Source organism: Pseudophryne corroboree, chromosome 5 (genome assembly GCF_028390025.1).
Source record: "Pseudophryne corroboree isolate aPseCor3 chromosome 5, aPseCor3.hap2, whole genome shotgun sequence".
Taxonomy (NCBI): Eukaryota; Metazoa; Chordata; class Amphibia; order Anura; family Myobatrachidae; genus Pseudophryne; species Pseudophryne corroboree.
The window spans coordinates 263,444,854-263,470,465 of NC_086448.1; positions in this window are offsets into that span (position 1 = coordinate 263,444,854).

Sequence of the window (25,612 nt, forward strand, 5' to 3'; positions counted from 1 at the left end):
GTCCGAATTGTTTCTCATAACTCTAATAAACTGGGAAATAGGAAGACTTTCCTTGAGGGGTTTTGGGTGGTAGCTACTATAGTGTAACAATGTGTTCCGGTCTGTAGCCTTCCTGTACAACTTAAATCCATAACCCCCATCTGTGGCAAACACCGTCACATCCAAAAAATTAATCGACTCATGATTATATTCCATCGTAAATCTAATTGGTGTGTCCAGTTGATTCAAATACGATAACATATCCTCCAGGGCTGTTTTGTCTCCAGACCACAGGATGAATATGTCATCTATAAATCGTTTGTAATAACCGATACTACCCCCAAACATCGGCAATATGTATTGCTGTTCATATTCATTCATATACAAATTTGCATACGATGGGGCTATATTACTCCCCATCGCGGTCCCCGATGTCTGGAGGTAGTATCGGTCACCAAATCTGAAGTAATTACACGTAAGTGTCATATCAAGTAATTCCAGCAAGAATTCAACAGGTGGGTGCTGTTGTTGATTCAGTATTAGTGCTCTTCTCACAGCGGCCATACCCTCTTGATGAGGTATGACCGTGTAGAGAGAGGACACATCCATAGTTACAAGTATCCAATTTTCATCATAATCTTTTATCGCCTTCAACCCATTGATGAAATCATTCGTGTCCTTAATATAGCTTTTTATTTTCTTGACACATGGTTGGAGATGGGTATCAAGGTAACGTGCAACTGGTTGAAATAATGATCCCCGGGCAGAAATAATAGGTCTGCCCGGGGGAGCATCAATGCATTTATGTACCTTCGGCAAGGTGTATAAGATGGGACATATCGGGAAATCTGTATGCATAAAAGATGAAACAGTCTCACTAATAACACCCATACCCAACGCCATATCCACTGTCGTATCCAATTTCTTTTTAAATATTGGCATAGGGTCATTTTCCAATATTCTGTAGGTGCGTTCATCACCAAGCTGACGTAAGATCTCTTTATTATATGCTACTGTATCCTGAAGTACAACAGCCCCACCCTTATCTGCTGGGCGTATAGTGATAGTGGGATTATCTTTCAGCTGTTTTAAGGCAATCCTCTCTCCTTTGTTGAGATTGGGTCTAGTTCTCACCTTTTTCTTCATACAATCATTTACCGATTGATCCATCATACGTGAAAAGGTTTTAATATTAGTATTATTTGATGGTGGATCATAGGTACTTTTTTGTTTGAACTCAACATCAGGTATGTCACGTTTATTTTCCCCAAATTTTTCTTTCAGTCTTAATTTGCGAGATAAACAATAGTTGTCTATTTTCCATCTCATAGGGCTAAACATAACTGTAGGAATAAAGGATAATCCACGTGACAAAACCTTTTCTTGGTCCAAACTTAATGTTAATGAAGAAATATTGATTATTTTGTCCGAGGGTTCTTCGGAGGTTTTTTTACATTTTTTATAGGACCCCCTCCGCGGGTGGGGCCTCTGGTGTCTACTTGTACTGGATCTAACTGTGAGCGTGTGGCTACTCGAGATAAAGGCTGTCTTTGATTATTTCTTGAATCAGAATTCTCTCTATCTGAGCTAGAGGCGGTAGAATATTGGTCAAATTGATATTGGCCCCTTCTGAATCGTGTATCACGCATTCTACGTGAGGGGAAATCATTCCCCACTAGCCAACCATATACCCTATGTTCACGATAGTCCTTTTCAACTTTCTCCAGTTTGTTACGCTTAAAATTAATTAAATCTGTTTTATACTTGTCTATCTGTGAATTCAGTTTGGTAAGCCAATCCTCAGTTTTGTCATTCTGAAGTATGGTTTCAAGTTGCTCTTTATTCAAACCTAATTCACCTCTTACTTTTTTGAGTTCCATGCCCACCTCTTCAATCACCAGCAGTACCAAATCTAGTGAACACTTATTTAGAATCCCACACCATCGGCTGCAAAACACAGGGTTATTGCGGCCGATGGTTGGGACATTCCGAACCCGGAACCCTCGTGGAATCTGTTTCTTCCGAAAATAATCGGATAAAAACTGTCCATGTAACAATAAATCAGTTTCACGTTTGTTGAGATTCAATAGTTTATAATAAACATCAATGGCTTTTTCTCCTGGGATAGCCCCAAAATCAGTTAAATTAAAGAGAAGACGTTCAGCCTCATCATCTGTATAAGACACCTGTCCAAACTCTGCATTGGACAGGAGTTCAGGATTCACTAAATTCTCCATACTGGAAACCTCCTAAGCACAAAATATCCCAAACATAGGACAATTCAAGATATGGATGTAACTATGTCGCCACAGATATAGGGAAAAAACCTCTAATACAAAAATAAATCTATCAAGTGTAGAAAAAATAAAAAATAAAATATAAAAAAGTATAAGAAAAAATATGAAAATATAAATAATAACAAATCAATCAAAGATAGTCACCAATCCTCACGATGAAAAATATTAATAGCCATGTAATCATGAAATGGCATCCAAAAAATTATTTAAACAGTCACCAATTCTGGTATACTTCGTAAAATTCAAGCTTTACTTTCTGGGTGCACAACAAAAGATCCATATGTCTTCCTTCAGGATAGTCACATAGTAATCTAAAGCAAACCAGGGTTGTCTGCACTCACAGTGAAATAAAATTTGCTGGGGTGTCACTCAAAGTTCCATTAGAGCCAGGCATTTACCTTTATCCATGAACATATATATCTTTGTATAGAGTGCACTCACCAGACTGTTATTAGAGCCAGCAGGATTTTTATTCAGATATCAGGTACAACATCACACACCGACGTTTCGGTCCTATCTGGACCTTCTTCAAGGTTTAACTGCCACCAACATGACTTATCTATATATAGCCATCACCTTAATTATGCTCTAATAGAAATACTCTAATAAAAACAGACATGGAACAAATATGACATAGACAAACACATACAGACACATTATAACAACAGTCCTACCTATTCAGATCCCTTCATATCACCACTTGATCCGTGTGTTATCCATCCCGTATATTCAAGTAATGAGCATTCACATTTTCCCGCTATGCCGCCTGGCCATCTGAACCGCACGCCGGCGGGAGCGGAAGCGACCACATCTCTCCTGGAACGCAACCACGTGATCACAACATGTGGTACCCACATGTGTCCAATCACTGCGGCGCTCTACGTTATATATATTACGTGCGTCATCACGCGCAACGCCCATACTCTCGTGGGGCTTCCGCGTCATCACACATTCATCAGTGTATTGCAGGGTACGCTGCCTAGCAACATAGTTGCCTAGGAAACCCTCGTTGTGTATACATGTCCGTCAAGCTTAGTACATGTGGTGGAAGCATTAAATTTATGTGGGGTAATACCTATGTGTCCCAACATTACGGATCATGGAAATGAGGGAATCTGATGGCATTTAGATAAAAATAGCTAGAAAGTAAAGATCATCGTGTATCATATAGAAACTATCAAATTAGCAATACATAACATAAATATAGTGCAGAAATGTGGGCTTTAACAATATCATGGATCCTGTACAAAACAAGACTAATACAGACCGGAACACATTCAGGATAAACAAAAAATTCAGAAAAATTTAAAAAAAAAATTTCTAAAAAACTCAAAAATTTTTTTAAAAATAATTATGACGGGATTAGAGAATCTACTGACATGCTCGTCCTTTCTTATTATAGGAAAATATTGAAATGTACTGATTCATTCAGACCCTTCGGGTAAACAGTCTCTAATTTATGTATCCAATATGCCTCACGGCGTAGAAGGATCTTGGCACGATCACCACCCCTCGGTAATGGTGGAACTCTGTCTATGACCATGTAGCGCAATGCTGTTAACTGGTGTTGATGTTGTACAAAATGACGTGCGACTGGTTTGTCCGATCCACCAGTTTTCAATGCCAATCTGATATTAGATCGGTGGTTTGAGATCCGTTCACGGAATGATCTTATTGTTTTGCCCACATATAATAGTGAGCATGGACATATCAAGATATATACCACATAATCAGAGGTGCACGTTAGACGGTGTTGTATGGGTATCCGTCGGCCATCATGTGGATGCGGGAAACTGGTACCAGTCAGCATACTTCTGCATGTGGTGCAATTAGGGCACTTATAGCAACCCAGTTTCTTAGGGGGTAGCCAATTATCTACTTCTTTGCCAACTGATTGATCAGGGCGCATAAGCATGTTTCGCAGATTTGGTCCCCGTCTATATGCAATCAATGGTTGTTTTGGAAGAACATTTTTGAGTACACATAGGGTATATGGTTGGCTAGTGGGGAATGATTTCCCCTCACGTAGAATGCGTGATACACGATTCAGAAGGGGCCAATATCAATTTGACCAATATTCTACCGCCTCTAGCTCAGATAGAGAGAATTCTGATTCAAGAAATAATCAAAGACAGCCTTTTTCTCGAGTAGCCACACGCTCACAGTTAGATCCAGTACAAGTAGACACCAGAGGCCCCACCCGCGGAGGGGGTCCTATAAAAAATGTAAAAAAACCTCCGAAGAACCCTCGGACAAAATAATCAATATTTCTTCATTAACATTAAGTTTGGACCAAGAAAAGGTTTTGTCACGTGGATTATCCTTTATTCCTACAGTTATGTTTAGCCCTATGAGATGGAAAATAGACAACTATTGTTTATCTCGCAAATTAAGACTGAAAGAAAAATTTGGGGAAAATAAACGTGACATACCTGATGTTGAGTTCAAACAAAAAAGTACCTATGATCCACCATCAAATAATACTAATATTAAAACCTTTTCACGTATGATGGATTAATCGGTAAATGATTGTATGAAGAAAAAGGTGAGAACTAGACCCAATCTCAACAAAGGAGAGAGGATTGCCTTAAAACAGCTGAAAGATAATCCCACTATCACTATACGCCCAGCAGATAAGGGTGGGGCTGTTGTACTTCAGGATACAGTAGCATATAATAAAGAGATCTTACGTCAGCTTGGTGATGAACGCACCTACAGAATATTGGAAAATGACCCTATGCCAATATTTAAAAAGAAATTGGATACGACAGTGGATATGGCGTTGGGTATGGGTGTTATTAGTGAGACTGTTTCATCTTTTATGCATACAGATTTCCCGATATGTCCCATCTTATACACCTTGCCGAAGGTACATAAATGCATTGATGCTCCCCCGGGCAGACCTATTATTTCTGCCCGGGGATCATTATTTCAACCAGTTGCACGTTACCTTGATACCCATCTCCAACCATGTGTCAAGAAAATAAAAAGCTATATTAAGGACACGAATGATTTCATCAATGGGTTGAAGGCGATAAAAGATTATGATGAAAATTGGATACTTGTAACTATGGATGTGTCCTCTCTCTACACGGTCATACCTCATCAAGAGGGTATGGCCGCTGTGAGAAGAGCACTAATACTGAATCAACAACAGCACCCACCTGTTGAATTCTTGCTGGAATTACTTGATATGACACTTACGTGTAATTACTTCAGATTTGGTGACCGATACTACCTCCAGACATCGGGGACCGCGATGGGGAGTAATATAGCCCCATCGTATGCAAATTTGTATATGAATGAATATGAACAGCAATACATATTGCCGATGTTTGGGGGTAGTATCGGTTATTACAAACGATTTATAGATGACATATTCATCCTGTGGTCTGGAGACAAAACAGCCCTGGAGGATATGTTATCGTATTTGAATCAACTGGACACACCAATTAGATTTACGATGGAATATAATCATGAGTCGATTAATTTTTTGGATGTGACGGTGTTTGCCACAGATGGGGGTTATGGATTTAAGTTGTACAGGAAGGCTACAGACCGGAACACATTGTTACACTATAGTAGCTACCACCCAAAACCCCTCAAGGAAAGTCTTCCTATTTCCCAGTTTATTAGAGTTATGAGAAACAATTCGGACTCTAAAACCCTAGATGATCAACTTAGAGATATGCAACATCGATTTCTTGATAGGGGATATCATCCTGACACTATTGAACACTGTTTGAAAACAGCTGAACAACGATTCAGGGTTGGTAAAAACAGGAAGAGCTCAGCAGAGAGTGCAGAAAAACCATTTGTGTTTCTAACCACATATGACACTGGTAGCTTTGCTACGCGATCCGCTATCAAGAGAAATTGGGATATAGTGGCTACGGATGGTGTACTCAAAAATGTTCTTCCAAAACAACCATTGATTGCATATAGACGGGGACCAAATCTGCGAAACATGCTTATGCGCCCTGATCAATCAGTTGGCAAAGAAGTAGATAATTGGCTACCCCCTAAGAAACTGGGTTGCTATAAGTGCCCTAATTGCACCACATGCAGAAGTATGCTGACTGGTACCAGTTTCCCGCATCCACATGATGGCCGACGGATACCCATACAACACCGTCTAACGTGCACCTCTGATTATGTGGTATATATCTTGATATGTCCATGCTCACTATTATATGTGGGTAAAACAATAAGATCATTCCGTGAACGGATCTCAAACCACCGATCTAATATCAGATTGGCATTGAAAACTGGTGGATCGGACAAACCAGTCGCACGTCATTTTGTACAACATCAACACCAGTTAACAGCATTGCGCTACATGGTCATAGACAGAGTTCCACCATTACCGAGGGGTGGTGATCGTGCCAAGATCCTTCTACGCCGTGAGGCATATTGGATACATAAATTAGAGACTGTTTACCCGAAGGGTCTGAATGAATCAGTACATTTCAATATTTTCCTATAATAAGAAAGGACGAGCATGTCAGTAGCTTCTCTAATCCCGTCATAATTATTTTTAAACATTTTTTTGAGTTTTTTAGAAAAAAAATTTTGAAATTTTTCTGAATTTTTTGTTTATCCTGAATGTGTTCCGGTCTGTATTAGTCTTGTTTTGTACAGGATCCATGATATTGTTAAAGCCCACATTTCTGCACTATATTTATGTTATGTATTGCTAATTTGATAGTTTCTATATGATACACGATGATCTTTACTTTCTAGCTATTTTTATCTAAATGCCATCAGATTCCCTCATTTCCATGATCCGTAATGTTGGGACACATAGGTATTACCCCACATAAATTTAATGCTTCCACCACATGTACTAAGCTTGACGGACATGTATACACAACGAGGGTTTCCTAGGCAACTATGTTGCTAGGCAGCGTACCCTGCAATGCACTGATGAATGTGTGATGACGCGGAAGCCCCACGAGAGTATGGGCGTTGCGCGTGATGACGCACGTAATATATATAACGTAGAGCGCCGCAGTGATTGGACACATGTGGGTACCACATGTTGTGATCACGTGGTTGCGTTCCAGGAGAGATGTGGTCGCTTCCGCTCCCGCCGGCGTGCGGTTCAGATGGCCAGGCGGCATAGCGGGAAAATGTGAATGCTCATTACTTGAATATACGGGATGGATAACACACGGATCAAGTGGTGATATGAAGGGATCTGAATAGGTAGGACTGTTGTTATAATGTGTCTGTATGTGTTTGTCTATGTCATATTTGTTCCATGTCTGTTTTTATTAGAGTATTTCTATTAGAGCATAATTAAGGTGATGGCTATATATAGATAAGTCATGTTGGTGGCAGTTAAACCTTGAAGAAGGTCCAGATAGGACCGAAACGTCGGTGTGTGATGTTGTACCTGATATCTGAATAAAAATCCTGCTGGCTCTAATAACAGTCTGGTGAGTGCACTCTATACAAAGATATATATATATATATATATATATATATATATATCTGTGTGATGAGCGGCACTCACGGGACTTTCTCATAAACAACAGGACACCACCCCATTGGTATCTGCAACGTTTCGGTTTATTTTCAAAACCGTCTTCAGGCTTACATAAACAATACAAAAACAGTTCTTACCTATATACACGTATAACACCATGTGCTGATTAGTCCAGGTGCGTTCAGCTACTCCCACTTCCGCTGACGTCACCCCGACAAAAAACCATGTGACTTCGCATTAACCCTTCACCAATAATTCACATATCTGTTGCACAATAAATATATCTATTATCTTGAATTCATACATTAAAACGTTGTCACTACCACTGATGTACATCTATAGTATTATGAATACCAATCTTCATAAATCACATATATTATCATAATGTACAATGTTCAATAGTCATTATCAAAAGACAACTAGAGAAAGATAAATTTTCATTGAGGCCATAAGGTGCTATTGTGTTAAGGGAATAAATCCACCTTGTCTCACAGCGCAACAACAGTTTATTACGATCGCCCTGTCTGCGACTTTCAGGTATATGATCTATCATTTTATACCGCAAACTTGATAGATTGTGCAGACAGGGCGATCGTAATAAACTGTTGTTGCGCTGTGAGACAATAATGACTATTGAACATTGTACATTATGATAATATATGTGATTTATGAAGATTGGTATTCATAATACTATAGATGTACATCAGTGGTAGTGACAACGTTTTAATGTATGAATTCAAGATAATAGTTATATTTATTGTGCAACAGATATGTGAATTATTGGTGAAGGGTTAATGCGAAGTCACATGGTTTTTTGTCGGGGTGACGTCAGCGGAAGTGGGAGTAGCTGAACGCACCTGGACTAATCAGCACATGGGAGGTCATTCCGAGTTGTTCGCTCGGTAAAAATCTTCGCATCACAGCGATTTTCCGCTTAATGCGCATGCGCAATGTCCGCACTGCGACTGCGCCAAGTAAATTTGCTATGCACTTAGGAATTTTACTCACGGCTTTTTCATCGTTCTGGCGATCGTAATGTGATTGACAGGAAATGGGTGTTACTGGGCGGAAACAGGCCGTTTTATGGGCGTGTGGGAAAAAACGCTACCGTTTCCGGAAAAAACGCAGGAGTGGCCGGAGAAACGGGGGAGTGTCTGGGCGAACGCTGGGTGTGTTTGTGACGTCAAACCAGGAACGACAAGCACTGAAATGATTGCAGATGCCGAGTAAGGTTGAAGTTACTCAGAAACTGCTACGAGGTGTGTAATCGCAATATTGCGATTACTTCGTTCGCAATTTTAAGATGCTAAGATTCACTCCCAGTAGGCGGCGGCTTAGCATGAGCAAATCTGCTAAAATCCGCTTGCGAGCGAACAACTCGGAATGACCTCCATGGTGTTATACGTGTATATAGGTAAGAACTGTTTTTGTAGTGTTTATGTAAGCCTGAAGACGGTTTTGAAAATAAACCGAAACGTTGCAGATACCAATGGGGTGATGTCCTGTTGTTTATGAGAAAGTCCCGTGAGTGCCGCTCATCACACAGATATTTAAGCAAGTATCATTGCCAGAGAATGCACCGGGCACTATTTATCATTGTGTATCAGGAGTGCCGGGCGTGGAAACGAATATAACATATATATATATATATATATATATATATATATATATATATATAAATATCTATCTATATATATATATATATTAATATATATATATATATCTCTAGATAGATAGATAGATAGATTGAAGTGCAACAGAATTTGCTGCGCTATATAAGAAACTGTTAATAAATAAATATTCATAAACATATAGAAATATGTATAACTCATCCTTTCTCCCCCACACATGCCACAGTCTGTGACGCCCTCTCTCCTTTCCACACACCCATAGGTGTGCGCACGGGGGGTGCCTGGTGCGCACAGGCACCCCCTAATATCCGGCACCCCACACTAACACGCCTGCTGCCGTTTAATGTGTCCCCCATGTACGGCGTCCAGTCTCCTCGAGCCTTCACGTTCCACCTGGTGACTCCCTGATGTGTGGCTGGGGTGTGACGAAACTGCTCAATAGTTACCTTGAGCTGGATGCAATCTAGCCAGTAGCTGGGAGTCAGGAGGAAGAGCAATGGGGGCTTCCTCTCTCTCCCCGACCCCTCCTCTCTGCTTCATAGTGACAGCGGCGGCTGGCTGACAGAGGCGGGCTGTGCCGCTGTTTGAGGGAGACGCACACAGGACAGAAAGCCGGTCCGTCACGTGACACCCCTGCGTGCAGCCGCTGCCGCCAGCAGAGTCAACATGTCCTGGTGCTCGACGCGCCGCATGCAAAGGTATCAATGGATGGAAAAGGGGAGGGCATCGTATGCAGGCATGGATGTCAGTATGGGGGGGCAGTGTGCAGACATGGATGTCAGTTTGGGGGCAGTGTGCAGACATGGATGTCAGTATGGGGGGGGGCAGTGTGCAGACATGGATGTCAGTATGGGGGGGCAGTGTGCAGACATAGAAGTCAGTATGGGGGGGCAGTGTGCAGACATGGATGTCAGTATGGGGGGCAGTGTGCAGACATGGATGTCAGTATGGGGGGGGGCAGTGTACAGACATAGATGTCAGTATGGGGGGCAGTGTGCAGACATAGATGTCAGTATGGGGGGCAGTGTGCAGACATGGATGTCAGTATGGGGGGGGCAGTGTGCAGACATGGATGTCAGTATGGGGGGGCAGTGTGCAGACATAGAAGTCAGTATGGGGGGCAGTGTGCAGACATGGATGTCAGTATGGGGGGCAGTGTGCAGACATGTATGTCAGTATGGGGGGGCAGTGTGCAGACATAGATATCAGTATGGGAGGCAGTGTGCAGACATAGATGTCAGTATGGGGGGGCAGTGTGCAGACATGGATGTCAGTATGGGGGGGGCAGTGTGCAGACATGGATGTCAGTATGGGGGGGCAGTGTGCAGACATAGAAGTCAGTATGGGGGGGCAGTGTGCAGACATAGAAGTCAGTATGGGGGGGCAGTGTGCAGACATGGATGTCAGTATGGGGGGGCAGTGTGCAGACATGGATGTCAGTATTGGGGGGGCAGTGAGCAGGCATGGATGTCAGTGTGTGGGGGGGCATTGTGCAGACATGGATGTCAGTATGGGGGGCAGTGTGCAGGCATGGATGTCAGTATGGGGGGGCAGTGAGCAGGCATGGATGTCAGTATGGGGGGGCAGTGTGCAGACATGGATGTCAGTATGGGGGGCAGTGTGCAGGCATGGATGTCAGTATGGGGGGGCAGTGTGCAGACATGGATGTCAGTATGGGGGGGCATTGTGCAAAGATGGATGTCAGTATGGGGGGGCAGTGTGCAGACATGGTTGTCAGTATGGGGGGCAGTGTGCAGACACATACCCTCAAACTGTACCTTATTGGCAGGTACAGTACCTTTTTTATGGTTAGTACCGATTTTTGGCTCTCCAAATTTCCATTGAAAGTATAGGAAAAGGGACGTGGCCACGCCCCTTTTACCCGCGGCCCATGCCCCCTTTTTGGATCTGTACCGATTTTTCTGTGAAAAATGTTGGAGGGTATGCAAACATGGATGTCAGTATGGGGGGGGGGGGGCAGTGTGCAGAAATGGATGTCAGTATGGGGGGGGCAGTGTCCAGACATGGATGTCAGTATGGGGGGGATGTGTGAGACATGTATGTCAGTATTCCGGGTGGGGGGGGGAGCAGTGTGCAGACATGGATATCATATAGGTAAGGTGCACATTGAAAAGAATGTCAATAGGTGGTGCTAGACATGCCCAGTAGGCGGTGCTAGACATGCCCAGTAGGTGGTACTAGACACAGCTCTGCGACGATACACCCCCTAATAAAATGTGCTGCGCACGCCTATGCACACACCCACAGTCTGTCTCTCCCCAATGACTCCATGCTGCATTCTCAGCTCCCCCACCCAATCCCAAAGCCCTGTATCCCCTCACCAATCCACTCTTGAGAGACTTACCTGCGCTGCGCTTCCCAGTATCCAGACCCGAATACTGAACAGCAGGTACCATTTGGCCCTCACACCTTACTAGAAGAGGCCGGCCTGGGGCACAGGAATCCTGGCCAGTGGAGCTGCTGCCATGTCACATAACTGCCTGCAACAGAAGTGGACCCGGAAGAGCGGGTGCTCACTTGCACCGCACAGTCACTGTGTTTGGGAAGCTCTTGTCACTCTGCAGCTGCGCCCACACCGCTTATAGATCACTGCCCTATTTGGATAGGATGGCTCACATCCTTGTATGGCACTAAGTGGTGTATCCGTGGGTCACCTCTGGTCCACGGGTCCTGGTGCAGCTGTCCCCTTTGACGCCCCTTGTCGGCGGCCCTGTACCCAGAAGCAATTGCTTCCAGTGTGTTTACAGTGTAAGAATGTACAAGAATAAAACATCTCATATAAGTGTTATGTGCCAGTGACCAATTTTTGTTTACTAAAATAAGGCACAAAAAGGTTGTGTAACACTAGCCTAGACAAAAGAATGAAACAATTCTACAATGAGTACTATTATCATATGCCATGCAGGAGCAGTTCAATCTTTTAATTTAAATTGCTCTGATGCAATTAGGGAGCACTGTTTGCCGTTAAATAAGTTTTTGGTTGGCTTAAATTACTACTTACATACCATCTAAACAACTAGGTTAGTCATTAGTCCTGCAAATCCAGCATTAACTTATAACTAGAGATGAGCGGGTTCGGTTCCTCGGAATCCGAACCCGCCCGAACTTCAGTTTTTTTTACACGGCGCCGAGCGACTTGGATCTTCCCGCCTTGCTCGGTTAACCCGAGCGCGCCCGAACGTCATCATCCCGCTGTCGGATTCTCGCGAGGCTCGGATTCTATCGCGAGACTCGGATTCTATATAAGGAGCCGCGCGTCGCCGCCATTTTCACACGTGCATTGAGATTCATAGGGAGAGGACGTGGCTGGCGTCCTCTCCGTTTATAGAGAAGAGAGTGAGACTAGAGTAGAGAGAGACACAGTAGTAATTTTGGGGAGCATTAGGAGGAGTACTTTAGGAGGAGTACTACTACTTGCTGAAGTGATAGATAGATAGTGTGACTGTATAATGTATATCTGACTTGTGGGGGAGACACTGACAGTGGGGAGCAGTTAGAGTCTGAGAGCAGGACTTGCTGCCAGAGTGCCACACTGCCATTGTGACCACACTGACCACCAGTATAATATATATTGTGATTGTCTGCTTAGGAGTACTACTTGCAAGTTGCTGATAGTGTGACCAGTGACCTGACCACCAGTTTAATAATCACCACCAGTTTAATATATATAATATATATATATAATTGTATATAATATATATATAATATTGTATACCACCTACCCGTTTTTTTTTTTTCTTTCTTCTTCTTTATACATACTACTATAGTAGCTTACTGTAGCAGTCTGCGGTGCTGCTGAGCTGACAGTGTCCAGCAGGTCCGTCATCAGTCATTACATAATAAATATATATTATATACCTGTCCGGCTGCAGTACTAGTGATATTATATATATATATATTGATTTCATCTCATTATCATCCAGTCTATATTAGCAGCAGACACAGTACGGTAGTCCACGGCTGTAGCTACCTCTGTGTCTGCAGTCGCTGGTCCATCCATAATTGTATACCACCTACCCGTGGTTTTTTTTTTTTTCTTTCTTCTTTATACATACTACTATAGTAGCTTACTGTAGCAGTCTGCGGTGCTGCTGAGCTGACAGTGTCCAGCAGGTCCGTCATCAGTCATTACATAATAAATATATATTATATACCTGTCCGGCTGCAGTACTAGTGATATTATATATATATATATATATATTGATTTCATCTCATTATCATCCAGTCTATTTTAGCAGCAGACACAGTACGGTAGTCCACGGCTGTAGCTACCACTGTGTCGGCAGTCGCTGGTCCATCCATAATTGTATACCACCTACCCGTGGTTTTTTTTCTTTTCTTTCTTCTTTATACATACTACTATAGTAGCTTACTGTAGCAGTCTGCGGTGCTGCTGAGCTGACAGTGTCCAGCAGGTCCGTCATCAGTCATTACATAATAAATATATCTACCTGTCCGGCTGCAGTACTAGTGTGATATTATATATATATATATATTGATTTCATCTCATTATCATCCAGTCTATATTAGCAGCAGACACAGTACGGTAGTCCACGGCTGTAGCTACCTCTGTGTCGGCAGTCGCTGGTCCATCCATAATTGTATACCACCTACCCGTGTTTTTTTTTTTTTTCCTTTCTTCTTTATACATACTACTATAGTAGCTTACTGTAGCAGTCTGCGGTGCTGCTGAGCTGACAGTGTCCAGCAGGTCCGTCATCAGTCATTACATAATAAATATATCTACCTGTCCGGCTGCAGTACTAGTGTGATATTATATATATATATATTGATTTCATCTCATTATCATCCAGTCTATATTAGCAGCAGACACAGTACGGTAGTCCACGGCTGTAGCTACCTCTGTGTCGGCAGTCGCTGGTCCATCCATAATTGTATACCACCTACCCGTGTTTTTTTTTTTTCTTTCTTCTTTATACATACTACTATAGTAGCTTACTGTAGCAGTCTGCGGTGCTGCTGAGCTGACAGTGTCCAGCAGGTCCGTCATCAGTCATTACATAATAAATATATCTACCTGTCCGGCTGCAGTACTAGTGTGATATTATATATATATATATATATATATATATATTGATTTCATCTCATTATCATCCAGTCTATATTAGCAGCAGACACAGTACGGTAGTCCACGGCTGTAGCTACCTCTGTGTCGGCAGTCGCTGGTCCATCCATAATTGTATACCACCTACCCGTGTTTTTTTTTTTTTCTTTCTTCTTTATACATACTACTATAGTAGCTTACTGTAGCAGTCTGCGGTGCTGCTGAGCTGACAGTGTCCAGCAGGTCCGTCATCAGTCATTACATAATAAATATATCTACCTGTCCGGCTGCAGTACTAGTGTGATATTATATATATATATATTGATTTCATCTCATTATCATCCAGTCTATATTAGCAGCAGACACAGTACGGTAGTCCACGGCTGTAGCTACCTCTGTGTCGGCAGTCGCTGGTCCATCCATAATTGTATACCACCTACCCGTGGTTTTTTTTTTTTTCTTTCTTCTTTATACATACTACTATAGTAGCTTACTGTAGCAGTCTGCGGTGCTGCTGAGCTGACAGTGTCCAGCAGGTCCGTCATCAGTCATTACATAATAAATATATATTATATACCTGTCCGGCTGCAGTACTAGTGATATTATATATATATTGATTTCATCTCATTATCATCCAGTCTATATTAGCAGCAGACAGTACGGTAGTCCACGGCTGTAGCTACCTCTGTGTCGGCAGTCGCTCGTCCATCCATAAGTATACTAGTATCCATCCATCTCCATTGTTTACCTGAGGTGCCTTTTAGTTGTGCCTATTAAAATATGGAGAACAAAAATGTTGAGGTTCCAAAATTAGGGAAAGATCAAGATCCACTTCCACCTCGTGCTGAAGCTGCTGCCACTAGTCATGGCCGAGACGATGAAATGCCAGCAACGTCGTCTGCCAAGGCCGATGCCCAATGTCATAGTACAGAGCATGTAAAATCCAAAACACCAAATATCAGTAAAAAAAGGACTCCAAAATCTAAAATAAAATTGTCGGAGGAGAAGCGTAAACTTGCCAATATGCCATTTACCACACGGAGTGGCAAGGAACGGCTGAGGCCCTGGCCTATGTTCATGGCTAGTGGTTCAGCTTCACATGAGGATGGAAGCACTCAGCCTCTTGCTAGAAAAATGAAAAGACTCAAGCTGGCAAAAGCACCGCAAAGAACTGTGCGTTCTTCGAAATCCCAAATCCACAAGGAGAGTCCAATTGTGTCGGTTGCGATGCCTGACCTTCCCAACACTGGACGTGAAGAGCATGCGCCTTCCACCATTTGCACGCCCCCTGCAAGTGCTGGAAGGAGCACCCGCAATCCAGTTCCTGATAGTCAGATTGAAGATGTCAGTGTTGAAGTACACCAGGATGAGGAGGATATGGGTGTTGCTGGCACTGGGGAGGAAATTGACAAGGAGGATTCTGATGGTGAGGTGGTTTGTTTAAGTCAGGCACCCGGGGAGACACCTGTTGTCCGTGGGAGGAATATGGCCGTTGACATGCCTGGTGAAAATACCAAAAAAATCAGCTCTTCGGTGTGGAAGTATTTCAACAGAAATGCGGACAACATTTGTCAAGCCGTGTGTTGCCTTTGTCAAGCTGTAATAAGTAGGGGTAAGGACGTTAACCACCTCGGAACATCCTCCCTTATACGTCACCTGCAGAGCATTCATAATAAGTCAGTGACAAGTTCAAAAACTTTGGGCGACAGCGGAAGCAGTCCACTGACCAGTAAATCCCTTCCTCTTGTAACCAAGCTCACGCAAACCACCCCACCAACTCCCTCAGTGTCAATTTCCTCCTTCCCCAGGAATGCCAATAGTCCTGCAGGCCATGTCACTGGCAATTCTGACGAGTCCTCTCCTGCCTGGGATTCCTCCGATGCATCCTTGCGTGTAACGCCTACTGCTGCTGGCGCTGCTGTTGTTGCTGCTGGGAGTCGATGGTCATCCCAGAGGGGAAGTGGTACTCGTAAGCCCACTTTTACTACTTCCACCAAGCAATTGACTGTCCAACAGTCCTTTGCGAGGAAGATGAAATATCACAGCAGTCATCCTGCTGCAAAGCGGATAACTGAGGCCTTGGCATCCTGGGTGGTGAGAAACGTGGTTCCGGTATCCATCATTACTGCAGAGCCAACTAGAGACTTGTTGGAGGTACTGTGTCCCAGGTACCAAATACCATCTAGGTTCCATTTCTCTAGGCAGGCGATACCGAAAATGTACACAGACCTCAGAAAAAGAGTCACCAGTGTCCTAAAAAATGCAGCTGTACCCAATGTCCACTTAACCACGGACATGTGGACAAGTGGAGCAGGGCAGGGTCAGGACTATATGACTGTGACAGCCCACTGGGTAGATGTATGGACTCCCGCCGCAAGAACAGCAGCGGCGGCACCAGTAGCAGCATCTCGCAAACGCCAACTCTTTCCTAGGCAGGCTATGCTTTGTATCACCGGTTTCCAGAATACGCACACAGCTGAAAACCTCTTACGGCAACTGAGGAAGATCATCGCGGAATGGCTTACCCCAATTGGACTCTCCTGTGGATTTGTGGCATCGGACAACGCCAGCAATATTGTGTGCGCATTAAATCTGGGCAAATTCCAGCACGTCCCATGTTTTGCACATACCTTGAATTTGGTGGTGCAGAATTTTTTAAAAAACGACAGGGGCGTGCAAGAGATGCTGTCGGTGGCCAGAAGAATTGCGGGACACTTTCGGCGTACAGGCACCACGTACAGAAGACTGGAGCAACACCAAAAACGCCTGAACCTGCCCTGCCATCATCTGAAGCAAGAAGTGGTAACGAGGTGGAATTCAACCCTATATATGCTTCAGAGGTTGGAGGAGCAGCAAAAGGCCATTCAAGCCTATACAATTCAGCATGATATAGGAGGTGGAATGCACCTGTCTCAAGCGCAGTGGAGAATGATTTCAACGTTGTGCAAGGTTCTGCTGCCCTTTGAACTTGCCACACGTGAAGTCAGTTCAGACACTGCCAGCCTGAGTCAGGTCATTCCCCTCATCAGGCTTTTGCAGAAGAAGCTGGAGACATTGCAGGAGGAGCTAACACGGAGCGATTCCGCTAGGCATGTGGGACTTGTGGATGGATCCCTTAATTCGCTTAACAAGGATTCACGGGTGGTCAATCTGTTGAAATCAGAGCACTACATTTTGGCCACCGTGCTCGATCCTAGATTTAAAACCTACCTTGGATCTCTCTTTCCGGCAGACACAAGTCTGCTGGGGTTCAAAGACCTGCTGGTGAGAAAATTGTCAAGTCAAGCGGAACGCGACCTGTCAACATCTCCTCCTTCACATTCTCCCGCAACTGGGGGTGCGAGGAAAAGGCTCAGAATTCCGAGCCCACCCGCTGGCGGTGATGCAGGGCAGTCTGGAGCGACTGCTGATGCTGACATCTGGTCCGGACTGAAGGACCTGTCAACGATTACTGACATGTCGTCTACTGGCACTGCATATGATTCTCTCCCCATTGAAAGAATGGTGGAGGATTATATGAGTGACCGCATCCAAGCAGGCACGTCAGACAGTCCGTACGTATACTGGCAGGAAAAAGAGGCAATTTGGAGGCCCTTGCAGAAACTGGCTTTATTCTACCTAAGTTGCCCTCCCACAAGTGTGTACTCCGAAAGAGTGTTTAGTGCCGCCGCTCACCTTGTCAGCAATCGGCGTACGAGGTTACTTCCAGAAAATGTGGAGAAGATGATGTTCATTAAAATGAATTATAATCAATTCCTCCGTGGAGACATTGACCAGCAGCAATTGCCTCCACAAAGTACACAGGGAGCTGAGATGGTGGATTCCAGTGGGGACGAATTGATAATCTGTGAGGAGGGGGATGTACACGGTGATATATCGGAGGATGATGATGAGGTGGACATCTTGCCTCTGTAGAGCCAGTTTGTGCAAGGAGAGATTAATTGCTTCTTTTTTGGTGGGGGTCCAAACCAACCCGTCATTTCAGTCACAGTCGTGTGGCAGACCCTGTCACTGAAATGATGGGTTGGTTAAAGTGTGCATGTCCTGTTTATACAACATAAGGGTGGGTGGGAGGGCCCAAGGACAATTCTATCTTGCACCTCTTTTTTCTTTAATTTTTCTTTGCGTCATGTGCTGTTTGGGGAGTGTTTTTTGGAAGGGCCATCCTGCGTGACACTGCAGTGCCACTCCTAGATGGGCCCTGTGTTTGTGTCGGCCACTAGGGTCGCTTATCTTACTCACACAGCTACCTCATTGCGCCTCTTTTTTTCTTTGCGTCATGTGCTGTTTGGGGAGTGTTTTTTGGAAGGGCCATCCTGCGTGACACTGCAGTGCCACTCCTAGATGGGCCCGGTGTTTGTGTCGGCCACTAGGGTCGCTTATCTTACTCACACAGCTACCTCATTGCGCCTCTTTTTTTCTTTGCGTCATGTGCTGTTTGGGGAGTGTTTTTTGGAAGGGCCATCCTGCGTGACACTGCAGTGCCACTCCTAGATGGGCCCGGTGTTTGTGTCGGCCACTAGGGTCGCTTATCTTACTCACACAGCTACCTCATTGCGCCTCTTTTTTTCTTTGCGTCATGTGCTGTTTGGGGAGTGTTTTTTGGAAGGGCCATCCTGCGTGACACTGCAGTGCCACTCCTAGATGGGCCCGGTGTTTGTGTCGGCCACTAGGGTCGCTTAGCTTAGTCATCCAGCGACCTCGGTGCAAATTTTAGGACTAAAAATAATATTGTGAGGTGTGAGGTATTCAGAATAGACTGAAAATGAGTGGAAATAATGGTTATTGAGGTTAATAATACTTTGGGATCAAAATGACCCCCACATTCTATGATTTAAGCTGTTTTTTAGGGTTTTTTGAAAAAAACACCCGAATCCAAAACACACCCGAATCCGACAAAAAAAATTTGGTGAGGTTTTGCCAAAACGCGGTCGAACCCAAAACACGGCCGCGGAACCGAACCCAAAACCAAAACACAAAACCCGAAAAATTTCAAGCGCCCATCTCTACTTATAACACGTGACATATACATCTGCAACTTACAGCTTACTGGTCGGGAGAGGATGATCATGTAAGATCTCTGCGTGTATCTGATGAACAAGTGGAACATGTTTGTGCCCAGGGCCGGACAGCCTATCTGGAACTTCTGGCAAATGCCAGACAGGCTAATGGACTGGTGGGTTGGTCCAGTCCCACAGAGAGCTGGGAAGGCTGTGTGCAGCGCAGGCCTCCGGTTCTCTGGTTTAGCCGCCCCCACCACCTGAAGTGTGAGTTTCTATGAAAATGGTGGGGTGCCATGAGTCCATGCCCCCTGACTCGCTGCACGCCCCCATGCTTTGTGTCCGTGTGCCCACACCATGATGTGTGCACTCCCGTGACATGCGCACGTGCCTTCAGCACGCATTCACAAGTGCCCACGCTAATTCACAGCTCCTGTCCGTCCCTGTTTGTAACATTTATCAATGCAGCCCAAAGAAATCCGCAATAATGGATATGTCAGTGACAAGGTCTTCATCCCTCCTCTTCATGTCAATTTCGATGATCTGACAAGTGAACATGTGTTTGATAAGAATTTCACTGCTGTGTTGATATCTGCCATATGTCTTATGGTACACAAAGCGAATATCAGTAAGTTGCTGTAATAAACTTCCAAGTTACTCCACAAAACAGTGATGGTGAGTGTCATTATCATAAATAGTTATTTTATAAATGGTTAAAACTATTTCCTGTTTAATAACCGTGTATATAGTCCATGCGTCCTCCTTTTAATTTCATACTGGCTTCAGCAATGTTCTTTTGTTTTGTTTCTTCAAACTTTTCAATTTCTTTCAAAATTCTTTATACATTTTAATTAAAATTGTTTTCCAAATTAGTGTTCAATTCTTCTAATTTATATCTTAAATGTATCATGAATGTGAGGAGATATTGATATCCCGCCTGCACAGTACTGTGACACTTTATACAGTAAAGATGGCACATGTGCAGAAGCCTGACGGTGATGTCATCAGGTCGGAGGTCGCACCTCGTACTGACTCTGGATCCTAGTGCCTTGAGTGTCCACAGAGGATAAAAAAATTTGTCACAAAATGGACTACTTTCCACAAGAGTTATTGGGAGGGATCTAAAAACAATATAAAATAGCAGCGCTAGTGTGTAAACATTAACAAACAGATGGATTAGATGAAAAAAAGGGAATTTGAACATTTATTAAAATACTCTGATAAAAACACTAGTTAAAATCAACACATTCACTGGCAGAGCTTTTCAATCTGTAGTGTCCGCTCCTTTTGATATTAACTGGACAACAGTTGGTGTGGAAGTATGTAATTTTTAGGAACTGATAGCACAGTCCAATTGATTACATTACCGCATTTGCGTCGCTGGAGGAAAAAGGTCCCTTTAGGAAAGTCCTTCAGTTAAGGGTTGGTACCGTAGTCCTAGGTCCTCACCAGGTTGCGCCTATGGCGCTGTGGAGAGTTGGAGGCCCACCCAGTGACTGCACATGGGCCACCACCTCTCTTAAAACACCCCTAGCAACACTGTTCTAGAAATGCAGTCTGGTATCTATCATAGCCAACAGAAGCAGAGAAGACAGACTGCATCACAAGCTCCATATCTCTCAGCTTGTGTGTAGTCAAAGCACTACATGTAGTTGCATAGCCCAGAGAACATTTGTGTAAAAACCCTCCCATTATTCAGTACAAAAGTGTAATGTTTCCAGATATTGTGTTCCTCCTGCTGGCTGCAAAATACCCAGTGTCATAAGACAAGAGCCTATCTTACCTCATTCCTGGCCCTTGATCACCAGGAAAGTTGGACTGTTTAATACATTAATGAGGGGCACAGTGAGTAATTTCTTATACTTTCTTTTTACCAGATTCCCTTATGTCCATCAGACTGGTAGTCCCTCTACTGAGGCAGTCATGGTACACCTCTCTTTAGTCTGTAGAGTTGCACATGCCGGGCAGTGGGCATACATGAGTGATGTACTCTCAGACATTCCCTATATAAGACCTCTCTCAACATCAGCTTATTGCATGAAAAAAAGTCTAAAAATGCCTCTATATGTCCTTAGTGTTTAAGCCTGGCTCTGACCTTTCAAGAACTTCATTTAAGAGTCCTGACCCCTCTCTATCTTCTCAGTCAGGATTTGTCAATGAGTGGTTTTAACAAACCTAGGCAGTGTCGTACTGGGGCATGCAGGGCCCACTGGGGGAATGCAGTGGTAGGGGCCTGTGGTAGGGGTGTGGACAATCTGCAGAGGGGGTGTGGCCTGCCACCTCATTGGTCTGACTAAACATTAGAGAGTGCAACGTCTGGGCCGCTTCAAAAATATATACAGTAAATTCAGCTGCTGCATGCATGATAATGTACCAGATTAATAACGGATTAATAACAGCAATGCACTGTAGAAAATACACTATTGTCCAGTATAAGGTAACATATGTATAATGTATAATTCAAGTGCACAGTCTGGAACCTGATCCTTAGAGTAGGAGGTGGGCCCCCAGGCAGTGGGGAGGCAGTGGGGCCCACCGGTGGTTTTCTCTGTTCCCCTGTGGGCCAGTCCAAGCCTGTAACCCACCCAAATCTAACTCTCTTTGCACATGTTATATCTGCCTCCCCTGCACTGCACATGGTTTTGCCCAATTGCTATCAAAAATCCTGCTGCGATCAACTTGGAATTACCCCCACTGTCTAAACGACTTGTAGAATACTTAAGTGTCCTGTAAATGCACAGCGCTGATGAGGCAGGCAGCTTTACAGAGAAGACAGTGCCCAGCAGTCCCAGAATCGGCGCAGCTGTGTGTAATGGTGCCCAAACGCTGACAGGGAGTGAGGGAGAGAGAGAAATGCAGCTCCAGGATGAGAACATCTGCTGTAGATGGCGCCTAGGGCTGGTGGAGGGGCTACCGGTCAGAGCCTTATTCCCTCTGCTGGACTTCACCACCGGGTACTATGAAGCCTGTATTAAATGGATTTTAGTAAATCCGACCTGTGCTCCTTGCACTGGTGGATATAGTGGGGTCCCTGCACGGCCACAGTGTCCACGCCAGCGGCGCGGTGCCTATGCTGCGGCCCTTGAAGTCTTTCTTGTCATAAAAGCTCTTTTCATGGCTGCCTAGCGCAGCCCTCCCTGTTAGCTGCCTGCACTGCAGGCACCAACTTACAAACTGAGCTCCAGTGGCTGGAGGTGGGAATATAGAGGAGGCGATGCAGTGCATCCTGGGAACAGTCAAAGCTTTAGCCTGTTGGTACCTCGGATCAAGATCCAACTCTACACCCCGATGTTATTCCCTGTGGAATACCAGTGTACCCCACTGCAGAAAAATATTTTGGTATGGATTTTTTTGTGGGGAGATGCTTCCAACCAATCCATGTGGAAAAAAAAAACATTTCACCTTAAACATTTCTTGGGTTGGCAAAAAACTCTCGATATAGAGATGCAGAATGGTTTTGCGAGCAGCCAAAGAGATTGCTAGCAGCAATTTCTTAACATCTCTAAGAACCCTGTACCTGGTGGTAAAAGGCAAAAAAATAACCATTCTGGAGTGAACGGGACATCATTTACTAAATTGGTATTAGCAAAACGCCAGACCATCAGACAAATCACCTAACAAACAGTCAGGCCCAGAAACAATGATAAAGGTCGACCAAGGGTTCTAGACATTTAGAACAAGTAGAATCATCCAAAATACCCATTAGGAAACCCATTTGAGGAGAAATACACAAGCAATGAAATATATTGAGATACATTTCAGTATACTTACTTAGCTGCAGGAAACATGGAATATTGATTGTATTTCAAACATTTTGTGGTGCAAGAACAAGAGAATTCTGAAATTCAGAAGACCAAATTGTTTTTAAATATCGAGCATTTGCGAATAGAGTTTGCACTTTGCAATTCCATTTTATGCCTATAGGAGACTGCTCAGTATACACAGATTAACAATGCCTACCTTCACTTATCAGTTGCATAACAAAAACATTGGTTCCTCAAATTCTATAGTCTGGGACACCAATTGCAATTTGCATGCCTCCTTTAATATCCCCAAAGATCTTTATGAAGGTACTGGTTGTCTTGCAGTTCTCAGGAATTGCGATCTGACCTTATGTAGAAGATATTCTAGCATTGGATAATCAGAAAACAATGCACATAACAAAACACTCTGATCTGTTTTCTACAGGACCATCGACTGTTCATAAATGCCAGCAAGTGTACTTTCAAAAGCTGCAGTTTCAGATATACATAGCAAGAGACAAACCAACAATTGTCACAGGAGAGAACCTAAAAGATTCAACAGCTGTCTTATCAGATCCAGTATTGGCAAAGCTCTTCAGTGACAGAATGGCCCTCATTCCGAGTTGATCGCTCGCTGCTGATTTTCGCAGCGCAGCGGTCAGGTAAAAAAACTGCAAAACTGCGCATGCGTATGGGCCGCAGTACGCACACGCGAAGTACTTTCACACAAAACTATGCAGTTTTACACATGGTCGAGCAACGCTTTTCTGTCGCTCTGTTGATCGGTGAGTGATTGACAGGAAGTGGGTGTTTCTGGGTGGTAACTGCCCGTTTTCAGGGAGTGTGCTGAAAAACGCAGGCATGACAGGTAAAAACGCAGGCGTGCCTGGGGAAACAGTGGAGTGGCTGGCCGAACGCAGGGCGTGTTTGTTACGTCAAAGCAGGAACTAAACTGAGTGAGGTGATCACAAGCAGGGCCGGTTCAAGGGCGCTCTGCGCCCCGGGCAGGAAATGGGGCGTGGCCTAATACAGGGGGCGTGGTCAATTACGCCCCCTGTACATTAAAAGCGCTGCTTGAATGCTGAGCGGTGCGCGATGACGTCATCGCGCACCGCACAGCAAAAGGTCCTCTCCACGAAGGGAAACTAGACGCTATGAGTCTAGTTCCCTTCGTAGAGAGGACCTTTGCTGTGCGGTGCGCGATGACGTCATCGCGCACCGCTCAGCAAAGTTACTCTCCAGGAAGGGAAACTAGACGCATAGCGTCTAGTTCCCTTCAGGAGGCGGACGGGGACGGCAGCGGAGGCGGACAGGGACACAGCGGGCAGCAGTGGCGGATCTTGCCACGGTGCGGCGCCCTCCGGATGGCGCCAGCGCCCTCCGGAAGGCGGCGCCCCGGGCAAAAGTCCTGCTTGCCCGTGGCAAGATCCGCCACTGATCACAAGCTAGGAGTAGGTTTGGAGCTGCTCAGAGACTGCATGAAAATTTTTACGAGCAGTTCTGCTAACCTTTCGTTCGCACTTCTGCTAAGCTAAGATACACTCCCAGAGGGTGGCGGCCTAGCGTGTGCACTGCTGCTAAAAGCAGCTAGCGAGCGATCAACTCGGAATGAGGGCCAATGTCTCAAGCTCTTAGGAATGTCTTCTTATACCATAGGTATCTTAACCATTGCAATTGGCAAATGAGAATTCTGAAATAAGAAATGTTCATTTGATCTCCTAGAAAACCAGGAACTCTGGATCAACCTCTCAGATTGGTGCAAGATACCAGAACGTTTCTGGACAGATTGCAGGAGACACTAGTAGAGAAGAGAGAACCCCTCTCAAAACACAATGTAATGTCTTAACAAATTGAAGCTTCAAATGTTAGGGTGCTTACCTATTTAAAGTATTTCAAGTTGTATGGAGTAAAAAAGAAAAGACTATGCAAACATCATGGAGGGTATGCAGTGCGCAGTACAGACCTTTGCACCTCAACTAGAGAAAAAAACATCTGAAGAGCTTTTCAGACAACCATGTAGTGGTAGCCTTGATAAACTAAAAGAGGCACCAAAGTCAAGTGCAGGTACAGACAGGAGCAGCTTTTTTGCCCTGGCATTTCTATGCATGTGCAAGTGCACCTTCGGCATGTGCGCACGTCAGAGGGAGCGTGGACACTGCTCGCGGGCATGCCCCCATATTTCCTTGAAACAGCTACCTCTGGTGGGGGGTGCAAAATAGAGGGCTGGACTCTATGATGTGCGCAGCCTTCTCAGCTCTCTGTGTGACCAGAGTGGCCCACCAGACCATCGGCCCTTCTGGCATGTGCCAGAAGTGCCAGATGTGTAGTCCAGCCCTGGGCAAGTGCATGATGGTAGAGAGATCAAGACTCATATCATGGCCAGAG